General features: G+C 46.7%; 1 long non-coding RNA gene and 1 pseudogene across 1 annotated transcript; one reads left to right on the top strand and one right to left on the bottom strand.

Annotated features, from left to right (window-relative positions):
• LOC120409363 overlaps positions 1-12,168 on the top strand; it is a 91,887-nt pseudogene that overhangs the window by 62,535 nt on the left and 17,184 nt on the right.
• Positions 2,057-5,623, bottom strand: LOC120409366. Its single transcript, XR_005601268.1, has 3 exons — positions 5,353-5,623; positions 2,694-2,837; positions 2,057-2,514 (listed from the first exon to the last, which is right to left on the bottom strand). It is a non-coding gene; the product is annotated as an uncharacterized LOC120409366 (long non-coding RNA).

Genomic DNA, 12,168 nt, shown 5'->3' with positions numbered 1-12,168 from the left:
TTTGCAAACAGTGAGCCTGATTTTCTTCTCACCTGCACTTATTTTACTCTGGTATAAAATCCCTTTATTGAAGTTATTCTTGATTTATGCCAATGTAAGTGATAGGTGAATCATGCCTGCTATGCTGTAAGATATTTATATATATTATGTCATGTGATAATGTGAAATTTGGAAATGAAAAGAATAAATCTCATCATCCAGTCCAATTTGTACTGAAACATTTGCAAGGCCAACTTGCTCCACTCTTTTAATTATCAACTGTTTCAAAGGCTAGAAACAATCATTTGCTGAATATACTGTAAATGTCATTGCTAAGTTAGTGCACTTTAAATATTTTAAGGACTCTGAGATTTAGCAATAAATTAAAATACAAAGGGCTGAGATTTAAAAAATCGTATGTTATGACCATTTACTCTCAGTATCATATTATGAATAAACTTTTGTAAATTATGCAGAAGTTCATAGATTTTCTTTTCCACCTTGAAATAATATACATTTCTCACCTCTGAAATGTGAATCCTTTATGACATAACAATTAGTTGCATTGTGATGTCACAAAGATTATGAATTCATCTATGGAATAAGCAGCAGGGATGGATGAGATTCTAGGGAATCAAGATTCCCTTTTCATGCAGATTTGCCTGTTTAAAAATGAGCGATGGAAGAAAAAAAATGGGAAAACTTCCTATTTAAAAATAATTATGCCTCTGTTATATTTTCTATATTTCCCAACATATGCCAGTGATTCTGAGCTTGTCTTAATGACAAAAAGTATCCTACAAAATTGTTATAAAATGGTCAGCTTGACTCACTTTCTTATAAAAAGAAACCAACAAAATTCACCTTAAAGAATATTCTTTAGCCAAATGGGAAACAAAGCTTGTTGTCAAAAATAGTAGGGAAGTATACTTATTTTTGTTGGTGGTGGTGTTTTTTATCTCAACTCCAAACAATGTATAAAAGTGGAGAAATATAAACACTTGAATCAGGTTTTGCTGCATATGAAAACCCGAGGCTGACTGCAGGTAGGAATTTTCCTCCTGAACAGTGGTGTGGAAAATAAGTTGCACGTTTTAACTTTTGAAGTGGCCAGGGTGGGAGCATGTATTTGAGATCGCAGCAGATGTTTGTTTAAGTAGGTCTTCTCCTTGCTCCATGGGTCCCTGTTTGCTTCTTCCCTCAACCTGTGGAAGGGAAGAGGGCGTGCGCCTCTCTTAAAGGCGCTAACTGAAATCCGGACTCCACGCTAGAGTCACGTCCAAAAGTTTCTTTTTCAGACAGCAGGGGGGAGCTGATTCGTGTGTGTGCATAAAGCGGAGGCACCTTTCCACAACCCCCCCCCCCCCGTGTGGGGGTGGGGCGGAGGGGAAGGAATAGGAGGGGTGAGCCTGGGGGTGAGGGAGGAGGTTTCTTCTCATCAAAGCGCAGTCAGGGTTCACCGAGGGACTCCCACCTTGCTGTCAGTAATTCATTAACAAGTCAGGCGGAGGGGATCCGGGGCGGAAATTGTCCCGGCGGCTCCGTGTTCCGAAATCCTCCGGATTTACGGTCTCTCGAGCGATACAAAACTGACCCCTGGGGCCCAGCGCCTGGCTGGCACCTTTCCGTGTGTCCCGGGAGGCGAGGAGCCCTGGTAGTGACGGCCCTGAGCAGCTGTCCCCGTGGGTGCTTTGATCGTCTCGGGGGGAGGGAACAACCCCCCACCCAGCCAAACTTTCTGCCGAGTCCCCTCCAGGCCATGCACGGGTTTGCTTAACGCCTCTGATGGAGCCGCCCGGCAGCTGCACCTGCCCGGATTGTATCACACCCAGCGCCGTGGGAGTGATCAATAACTCCGTCTGCTACCTGCGCCGCCTGATTCCATAGAGGGGGCCCGTTGTGAGCTCATCCCAAAGCCCAGATTACCAGCGCGCCAGCCGGGTCCCCTCACACCGCTCCCTCCGGCAAGGGAGAGACGAGCACCCGCCGCTTGCGGATTTTGGGGGTGGCGGTAGATTCCGGGGGGAGAGGCTCCCACTCAGGGTAGCCAGGAGCTGTATAGACACCATGACTTGGAGGCGGCTGAGGCTCCCTGTGTAAGTGGAAAGCATTTATTTTGTGTTCAGTCCGGAGCAATCTTTGATGGAAGCCAGGCTGTGGGACTGGGGGGAAAATCGCCTGGTTTTTTTTCCCCTCCCTGTTTCCGAGTCCCTCCCTGGGAAAAAAGTGCTGCCCACCCAAGGAGGCAACCGAATCGCCTACTCTGCCTCTGTCTGTCTCACAGGCACCGCGCGAGTGTCTCGCTCTCCCCTGTGTTTGTGTTTTCAGGTTGCTCGGACCTAAATAAATCTAAGCGAATAATCTCAGCGTTCGCCCAGCTGCAGCAGCTGGTGGTATTACTGGTGAAGAGGAGGAGAGGGGGGTTTCTTTCAATTCGATGGATCTGAAATCAGAGTCTCTGGACCACCGTTGTTTGGGAATATCTACATGCTGAGCCTCTTTGGGGTGGCGCATCAGCTCATCGGGGTGAACCATCTGAAGAGAATTAAAGCTTTGTGAGATTTAGCTACTGCCTGCAGTGCCCGTTGTTAAATTGGTCTCTAGTGAGTTAGAGGAAAACTTTTCAATAGTCGCTTTTCATCTTAATAACACTGTGGGTCGGGGTGGGGAGGGGGGTGTCATCAGTGAGAAGAATGATTGATTGCATCGCTTACCTGAACTTGCCTCCTTGCTTGGTGGCAAATATTGTAACATGTTTAGTGTGTCTCTTGAGGAAGGGAAGGATTTTACTGGCGTTGGGGAGTGGAGAAGGGTGGCTCATATCGTTGGCTGTTTCCTTCTCCAAAAAAGCATCCTACCTGTCGAGGAATGTGGGAACAAGGGGGGAAAACATAAACTGCCTTTAAAACATGACTTCAGTATAAAAAGAGCTAGTATCAGTCGGCGAGGAGACTTCTTCGCTCTCGGATTACTCATGAATGTAATTGAAATCACAGCAAAACCCTTATGGGAAGCCAGGGCGGATATTTAACCCCTCAGTGGAACATAGGCAGGGAAGGGTTATTAATTAAAGGAAGGTTGATATAAGGAACAGTGACTATTTTACCATGCACATTAATCTCTGTCCTTTCTGTGGACTTCCCGTAAAGAGATTTGAAGGCGAGCCACCCCCTTGAAACCTCATTTATCTTCCCAAACATTCAGAACAAGCTCCTGGCTTTGCCCCGGTCTGGCAGCTAGCGAGCGGCTGCCTTTGGAAAGGGGTGGCGCGTTCCCTTTGTTAGGAGGTGGGCTGCCCTCCCCAGGTTGGGCTGGCGCGGAGCCCAGTGTCTCAACAAGAGTTTTTCGGTTGGTTTGTTTCTCTCTCTCATAGGTGGCAGGTTTGTATAATTTTTGATGGGGCCCAAAATGGTGGTCCCCCCCTCCCATCCTGTAAGCCGATTTAAAATGAAGCTACAACGCGTCAGTGCCACAAGATTACAAGGGTCAATTAAAAGTGGAAAGTCAGAAGCAGCACTTGCCTACTTCAATATACAATATTATATTTTGTTGCACCTGTTGTGATGAAGTGGGAATGTTCTTAATATTTTCTCTGAATACTGTGTGGGTGCCTCAGTTTCCCCTGCAAGATGCCAACTGAAGGTGTTGGGGTCAAAGAGATCAGGTGGCCTCCTTGTCCGGAAGAGACACAGAGGCCAGAGGAGGGAGTCAGTTTGGAGCTGGCTGGGGAAATGGGGAGAGTCCCAGAACTTGGTTCTGGGCTCCCCACCCCCAAAGATGGACCTGACAGAGGGGTTCTGTTTTCTGTACCAACAAGCTCTGTTTAAACTGTGTTCCCGTCATCTAATAAACCTTCTGTTTTACTGTCTGGCTGAGAGTCACATCTGACTGCAGAGTTGGGGTGCAGGGACCTCTGGTTGCCCCAGGACCCGCCTGGGCAGACTCTCTGTGGAAAGTGCATGATGTGGAAGGGCAAGCTGAATGCTCTGAGGTCAGACCCAGGAAGGTGTAAGCTTCTTGCCCTGGAGACAGTCTGCTCAGAGAGAGGAGGCTCCCCCAGAGTCCTGATTGGCTTTGTATGGAGTTGTTCCAAAGCATCACAGCATCCCCTTCCACACCATGCACTTCCCAGAAGTCCACACAGGCACTGACACTCCCTCCTCTGGCCTTTGTCTCTTTTCCAGGCATTAGGAGGCCACCCGATCTCTCTGTTTTCCAACACCTTCAGTTGGCACCTTGCAGGGGAAACTGATTTGGGAGAAATGAAGTAAAAGCTGCCCAAACGGAGCTTGAGCACTCCTGAATTTTGAGGTGTTCAAATCTGGAAGGCAGGTGCTGAGGGTGGGAGAGGGCTGTGGGCTCCATGGGGGAGCATGGCAGCAACTGTCTGGAGCTGCACGGAGCCGGACACACTGGTCTGAGTGGCACAGTAAGTGGTTTGGGGGTTGGAGAAGGGGTAGGGGATTCCAGGGGGCAGTCAAGGGACAAGGAGCAGGGGGGGTTGGATGGGGCAGAGGTTCGGAGGGGCAGTCAGGGGATAGGCAGCAATTGTATAGGCATAGGAGTCCAGGAGGTTTATCAGGGGACAGGTAGGGGGTGGGGTTCTGGGGGGAAGTTGGGTGGGGTCTCAGGAAGGGGCAGTTGGGGACAAGGAGAAGGGAGGCTTAGATAGGGGCTGGGGTCTCAAGGGGCAGTTAGGGGCAGGGGTCACGGGAGGGGCGAAACGGGGGACAAGCACCAGGGGTGCTTACATCTGGGGGGGGGGTTCTGTGGGGCCGTTGGGACAGGGGACTGGGGAGCGGGCAATCAGCGGCCAGGGGCTGGGATTCAAAGGGCTCTGGGCTACTGGCAGCCGCGGGGAGCCCTGAGCAGCTGGGATTCAAAGGGCTCTGGGCTCCCTGCCCCTGCGGGCAGCGCAGAGCCCTCTGACTCCCGGCTGCGGCTGAGATTTAAAGAGCTCTGGGCTCCCCGCGGCTGCAGGCAGTCCAGAGCCCTCTGACTTCCAGCCGCAGCTGAGATTTAAAGGGCTCTGGGCTCCCCGCGGCTGCCGGCAGCCCAGAGCCCTCCGACTCCCGGCCGCGGCTGGGATTTAAAAGGCTCTGGGCTCCCCGCGGTTGCAGGCAGCCCAGAGCCCTCTGACTCCCCTGCACTCCAAGCAGGGGAGAAACCTAGCTCCAAATATTGGTGGAGCAGAGCCCCTGATTGTCAATATTCCTGGGGCTTTAGCCCCACGAGCCCATATAAGTTGGCGCCAAAGCTTACAGGGTACGTTGCAAAACCCAGAAACATCCCACTCCCCAAAGGCAGGGTGGTTTCCCAGCCCCTCTCAGCCGCAGCTAGCCACCACCGCGCTGACTAAACGGAGGGTCTGACCTCATAATTAACATTGTGCTCTTCGGCTGCAAACTGAGGATCTTTCATCTGACTCAGGAACAGCTGCTGCTGCAGTCTTCCGGTGTTGGGCAATCCACAATTAGGGTTTCCTCCAGAGGACTCCGGTTGACCTTTCTAAACCACAGTCAAAAGATTAGGGCATTAGCAAGTGCAAAAGCAACAGGAACAATCACTTTGTGACTTCGCCCTAACTGAGGAGTTTAAACACTCGTTAACTAGATCTCACTTCACAGGGACACGGTGGGAAACTAACTAATTAGCTCCTGTGTTGGGATAATTAAAAGTAAGAAATACAAAATGGAGTCTGTGACATGTGACTTCAGGATTCAATCCTGTTTTACCTCAGGGCACTGACTTGGAACTAGCCCCAACTGGTTAGAACTGGATTTTCCCATCGTTGGGCTCCGGACATTCCACCTGTTTTCCCACCCAAATCCCTGAAGGTTCTGTTACCTCAGATTTACCTCAGACGTGTTTGGCACGGCCATTTGGAACAGTCCACTTTTCCCTGCCTTTACATCAATAAAGGACTGACTCCTGTATGAATGAGGCTGCTGTCCGTCTGAGTGGCAGCCTGTGCGCAGTACGGGTCTCATCGTGGTTCCGACCATATTGACGAGAGTGACACCTATCCTGAAGACACCGGAGAAAATGCTCAACACCTACCTGATCCTGCTATTCCATCTCCAGAGGGCTTCTCTTCCACGGAGATCACCATTCATCCATTGGACTCCTCAGAGTTCCTCCTTGACGGCTTTCTACTAGCCCAATAGTAGAGGTACTGAGCATCACCACCGCACACAACCCAGCACCTAGACTGAGTAGGAAGACATCTATTTTGTTATAGGGTATTTTGCCAAAGAAGGGATTTATCTGGGTCCAGGCTTCATGCCCCACTGAAGTCACTGTCACTATTGTTATTGTCATTGGTTCTAGTACTGTTTGCATTTGTGGTTTTCTTCCCCTTCCCTATTAATTGTATTCTTATCCCTAATACATATCTCTCTGTTTGTTACTTTAGTTACTTGTCTCCTCTTCATTTTACACCACACCATATCTGTGGTATTGGTCCACTGGGTGATCAGATACCAGAGTGGGTCGTATCTGCACTTCTGAGTAAAAGGGGTATCCATTTTCTTTCCCTCTACCACACCTGATTTATTTTAAGGGTTATCTTTTTCTCCTTTGAGGCAACACCCAGGTGTAAAATAAAAGTAGAGTTTATTTTTTAAAAGTCCTGTTGGTAAATATAAGAAAAGGAAGAATGGAATACAGCTATGTGAAAGAGGATTTGGTATTTTCTATAGCATGCAGAGGAGAGAACAAAAAGCAATGGTTTCAAGTTGCAGTGGGGGAGGTCTAGGCTTGATATTAGGAAACACTATTTCATTAGGAGGCTGGTGGAGCACTGGAATGGGTTACCTAGGGAGGTGGTGGAATCTCCATCCTTAAAAAGAACAGGAGTACTTGTGGCACTTTAGAGACTAACAAATTTATTTGAGCATAAGCTTAGAGGTTTTTAAGGCCCGTCTTGACAAAGCCTTGGCTGGGATGATTTAGTTGGTGTTGATCCTGCTTTTAGCAGGGGGTTGGACTAGATGACCTCCTGAGGCCTTTTCCAACCCTAATATTCTATGATTCTATGAGAGAGTTGAAAATGGTATGCCAGTGTTAAATGATAGGGCTAACTTTATATCCATTAAAGTCCTTGCCAAGTCTCCCACTGAGTCTACTCGGAACAGAATCCAGTCCTTAGGTAGTGCTGTGTATCACTGGCCCGGATTTTACATTGCTGAAGAACTCCAAATTCCTGCTGAATTCAGTGGAAGTTTAGGGCCTCATCCTGTATTTCTTGTGGGCCAAGTTTGTCTCTCTCATCCATTCTGAAGGTGCTTCCAGCATTATATTGCTCCCTGGAAGCCATACAGTATGTATGCATTAGCCAATGAAAATGTCAGTTGAAATATTGTAATAGATTAATATGTGTCTCTTTGCTCCAACTTTCATAATAAAGTGCCTTTACTGGACATTTGCTACATTATACATCAGTTTCCTTCCCAACTGCTTTTTGTTAAAAACACTTCTGCTCTTTCTCTTCCAAAAATGAATTGATGTAAGAAACTTCCTTTTCCCCTCCCCCCATCTCTTCTCCCTCTGAAGATAGGCAGTATTTGTGATATCACAAACTGTCTTTTCTGATTTGTGACTTCCCTCCCCTCCTTCAGCATGGAATGAGTTAATGGCAAGAAATACTTCTTTCTTTCAAGTGTTTCCATCCTCTCCCATGGGGAGAGAAAATAGCATACACAATAAATGGGAAGCAAGGGGATTGTACTTTTATAGCCCTTGTCAAAATGTGGCTTGTTTCTAAGGTCATAGGAGATCACTGTAGTTGTAACCGTCTGTATAATTGCAGTGTGTGTGTGTAATTTGAAGAACTAAGAATGGCATATAATGTTCTGTTTGATAATTTCACTCTGTAAATGCTTGCAATATGTTCCATTAAATCTTGTGAGCTTTCAACATTTATTCTGCTTACTCTTTTAGGCTATGTCCCCCAAAGATTCTGTAGAATTGTTACTACTTATGGAGATGATTCAGTGGCATGTATGACCTCATTCCACAATGCTACTCAAAGAAGCAGAGACGCACAGAATGAGCTGAGATACATAGCAGCAACTACACCCAAGCTTCCATATGTTTGCTCCAATGAAGATTTTACAAGCACTTTATGACTATAATTATAAACACCATCCTTATGTGCTAGGTACTCTATTTAAGTTTCAATTAACTTGATTTCAGCCAAACATTCAATTAATGTTACTAGTACAATGTGAATTATAATTACAATCTTCAGGGATGTAATAAGAACCAAGTTTTACCTTCAGTTGCTAGCACATTGCTCTGATTTCTGTGGGAGTTACACACATGTGCATTCAGTGACAGAATTTGGCCCCTATGTCTTTCATTTCTATTCTAAGTCTTGAGGTTTTCTCAAATAGGTGTGTTTTTATTTAAGGACAGAGTCTCATCTTGATGTGAAACATTTTACATGGATCTTGCATCAATTGTAATTGTTATCCAGAAATCCTTCCAGAAATGGGGTTCCGAATAGACTCATGCAATAGCATGCTCTCAAATTATACTATTATCTAAAAATCTGAAGCCAATGTTTTCAAACCTGGCTGCCTAACCCTAGAGTAAAACTAACCTGCTGTTCTGGGGGGCTGAGCACTTGCTGCCCTGACTGACTGCAATAGGAACTACAAATGGCCACCATCTCTGAAAATCCCTCATCTTATCTGGGTATCTAATTTTAGGCACTCACATTTGAAAATTTTGTCCTGCCTTTCTGGGGCTTGGTTCTGCCACCTTTACTCATGAGAGAGAGAGAAAATGAATTCTTAAAGTAGTCTTGAGGAAAAGCAATCTCATGTATCCTGGTTTTCCCTTCAGCAATAGCTTCTTTCCAAATCTTTCCTTGAGCTCCTCACTCTGGGTAAGTGAGCCCCTGTTGTGGTTCATAGACTGTGAGTATCCATGAACTCCAAACACCAAGGCCCAAACATGACTTCAAGTGTTTTGATCCAAGCTGAGCTGAGTGCTGCACAGTGCATGACTGGCTTCAGCCGGGTGGCACGGCTGCCTGTCCTGGTGCAGCTGCGCCGCCAGCCACCGGTGCTTCAGGCAGCGCCATAAGGGGGCAGGGAGTGGGGGAAAGGGGAGGGTTGGATAGAGGGCACAGGAGTTCAGGGGGTGGTCAGTGGTTGGAGTGTGGATAAGGGTCTGGGCGGTCAGAGAGCAGGGAACATGGAGGTTGAACGGGGGCAGGGGTTCCAGGAGCGGTCAGGAAGGAGAGGAGGGGTTGGATGGGGCAGCGGGGGCAGTTAGGGGCGGTCAGGGGACCAAGAGCAGGGGGGTGGGTGGGGCAGGAGTCCTGGGGAAGCTATCAAGGAACAGGGGGGTTGGATGGGGCAGGAGTCCCGGTGGGGGCGTCAAGGGGTGAGAAGCAGGGGGTTCGGATAAGGGACGGGGGCCAGCCCACGCCTGGCTGTTTGGGGAGGCACAGCCTCCCCTAAGCAGCCCTTCATACAATTTCTGAAACCCGATGCAGCCCTTAGGCCAAAAAGTTTTCCTGTCCCTGATCTAAGGCCTTGCCTACAATAATCTCAGGGATTGGTGTAGTTTAACTGGTACAAACATCTAGTGGATTTTCACCACAGCAAAATTATTTTCCCCAGTGAGGCATATACCAGTAGCTGAAAGGTCAGTGTAGAAAAGATCTACATTTGGCAGCCTGGGTAGGACTGAAAATTCAGTATTGATAGAAGGAAAAGCTCTTAGGAACCTCGCTTTTAATCCAGAAAAGCACATCAAGTGTCTGCTTATTTCAGTACTGTATTTAATTTAATAGAAAAGCTCTGAATCTTTTTCTGCTTATCTGACATTTGCATTGCCGATGAAATTTCAGTTTGCCTCAGAATTTAGTGTTGACAAGCCTTAGCAGCTGTTAGCAAGAGGCAATGATGAGCTGGGAGGGGGAAGACAAGTGAGTCTGGGCTTTTGTCCTTGGGAGGACGGGAGAGTTGGTCTGTACCACTATAAGCAGAATGGGCCAGGCCTCTTACAAACAATGAAAGGATTTGGCAGTGGAGCAGGGAGAAGAATGTGGCTGTGAAGACTTGGGAGTTTGAATTGCCACAGGGAGTGGTCAAGGCATTGGAAACAGGACTTTCCCTTTCCAAACTTGGTGAGAGGGAATATTTCCCTTCTTCCCTCCTCCCACTGAGTGACAGATACTGCACCTCTGCAGGCAACTTCCTTCTGCCTCCTGCTGATTAAGAGAATACACTGGCCTCAGCACATCCATTTTCCTCCCAGTACAGTGCACAAGCCTAATTATGAGTGGGTGTTTCCTAACACACATACACACACACAAATACACAGCACCCTACAGATGTCATCACTGAGCATGTGCTAGCACTTGCTGAGACTGTAATTGAGGTTTTGCACTATACAGTGAGGAAGTCTAATATGTGGTGTGCTGAGTGCTTACTCATCTGTTGGAAAGCATAAGGGACCTATGTTCATAGCTCCCCCCTACACAGCCTCACCCATGCACCCCATTTTCCTCACAGGTATACCTATGCACCCAGTGAAGTTGGTGGACTTGCATGAGTTCAGCTGAGAGCAGAACTTGGTCCAATGGATGAAATCCTGTCTGTTGATGTCCCATACTCCATGTACATGAAAAACTCCCTGGAAAGGCAATGGGCGACTTGGGTGTGCAAGGAACACATGCGTGTTGTGGACATGTAGGGAATGCCTAGTGAACAGAACACATGCAGTTGGAAGACAATTAAGATGAGAGTTAAAAATTAAGTTGAGTAGTTTTGTAAAACTTGGGGACATGTAAGCAAATTCTGAAATGATGGAAGTTAGAGGATACCTTCTGAACTGCGATTTTGTTTTATTTTAGAGGGAAAATGTATGAAGATAAAGTTAGCAAAGTTCCCAACACATACCAAAGATTCTACAGGCCTAAAGGGATGCTCCCAAAATACAGCAGTCATATTCCACGTAAGAATTTAGAATTTCTGTCCTTGCTATTGACACGTTGCTCTCCAGCACTGATTTATTATTTATTTATTTGGAACGTTATTACGGTAGCCAATAAGAGTGCCTGTTCAATGCTCTGGGAGTCCTTGGCAATCCTTTAAAAGCCCATCTAAATAAACCTATCATGTCAAGATTAAATAACCCCGCATCAACATAAATATACCAAAAATGAGTTAACCGCCTCATGAAATCCAACACTGTCCCTAGCCTGCCTCACCCATTCATCCATCTCCTTACAAGCAAGGTAGAAAAGATAAGCCTTGCAGCAAGTTCTGAAGGCTAGCAAACTTGATTGGTTGTGGACAAAGTGGAGAAGTGAGTTCCAAAGGTTCAGGACTGTAATGGAGAACAGCCTGCCAGCCACCCGCTCCTTTCTCTTGCACCAATGAGGCACAGGCAACCTCCACTGACTGCAACTACAGCAGTATTTCATGGGACCTCAGGGATTAAACAGTGGACATTCGTTTCTTGCAGATGAACATGTTGTCATTGGGAAAACCTTTGGAAACCTGTGCAGAAGCTGCTCGGTATGCACGCACACGGAGGAGTCCTATGGTGCACATCTCACTAAGAAACGTAATGCCACGTTGAAGCTCACGAAGAACTTGAAATGTAACATGAAAAGTTGAAACATGCAGCGATTTGGACTTTGGCAATTGATTAAAAACTACTGAAATACTATCTGAAATATGCATGTCATTAGGCTTGATCTCGACACTTAATGCTATGTTATCTGAGACATGCAGTGTTTTGGATAAATTACACATGTGAGATAAATATGAAAGTATGGTTATAAACCACAGTGTGATTCAGTAGTTATGAACCCATCTAGATCAGTATTGCTAAAGCATTTCCCGTAATACTCTCTAGCATAATTGCTGGCAGTGCTTCAATATAATTCAGTTCTTCGGTTTTACTGAAATAAGGGTATTGAGTTTTTGGGCTGAAGTGAAAAGCACTGGAAAGAAAAATGCCAAAGAGCGAAAGGAATCAGTAAGTTCCAGAATGACCCGCTGGGAAAGGCAGGGTACACTTGGCTACACAAACAAGATTTAAAATTTATTTTGAAACAGCATATCCCAAACTTTTGGAAGCTGAGTCCCGCTTCAGGAAAATGAAAGCAATCACGTCCTTTAACCAGTCCCACATATCTTCATGTATATACCTTCCACATTC

This window comes from Mauremys reevesii, linkage group 7, assembly GCF_016161935.1.
Source record: "Mauremys reevesii isolate NIE-2019 linkage group 7, ASM1616193v1, whole genome shotgun sequence".
Taxonomy (NCBI): Eukaryota; Metazoa; Chordata; order Testudines; family Geoemydidae; genus Mauremys; species Mauremys reevesii.
Note: the sequence above shows the minus strand (reverse complement) of the source record. Positions and strands in the feature narration are given on the sequence as shown.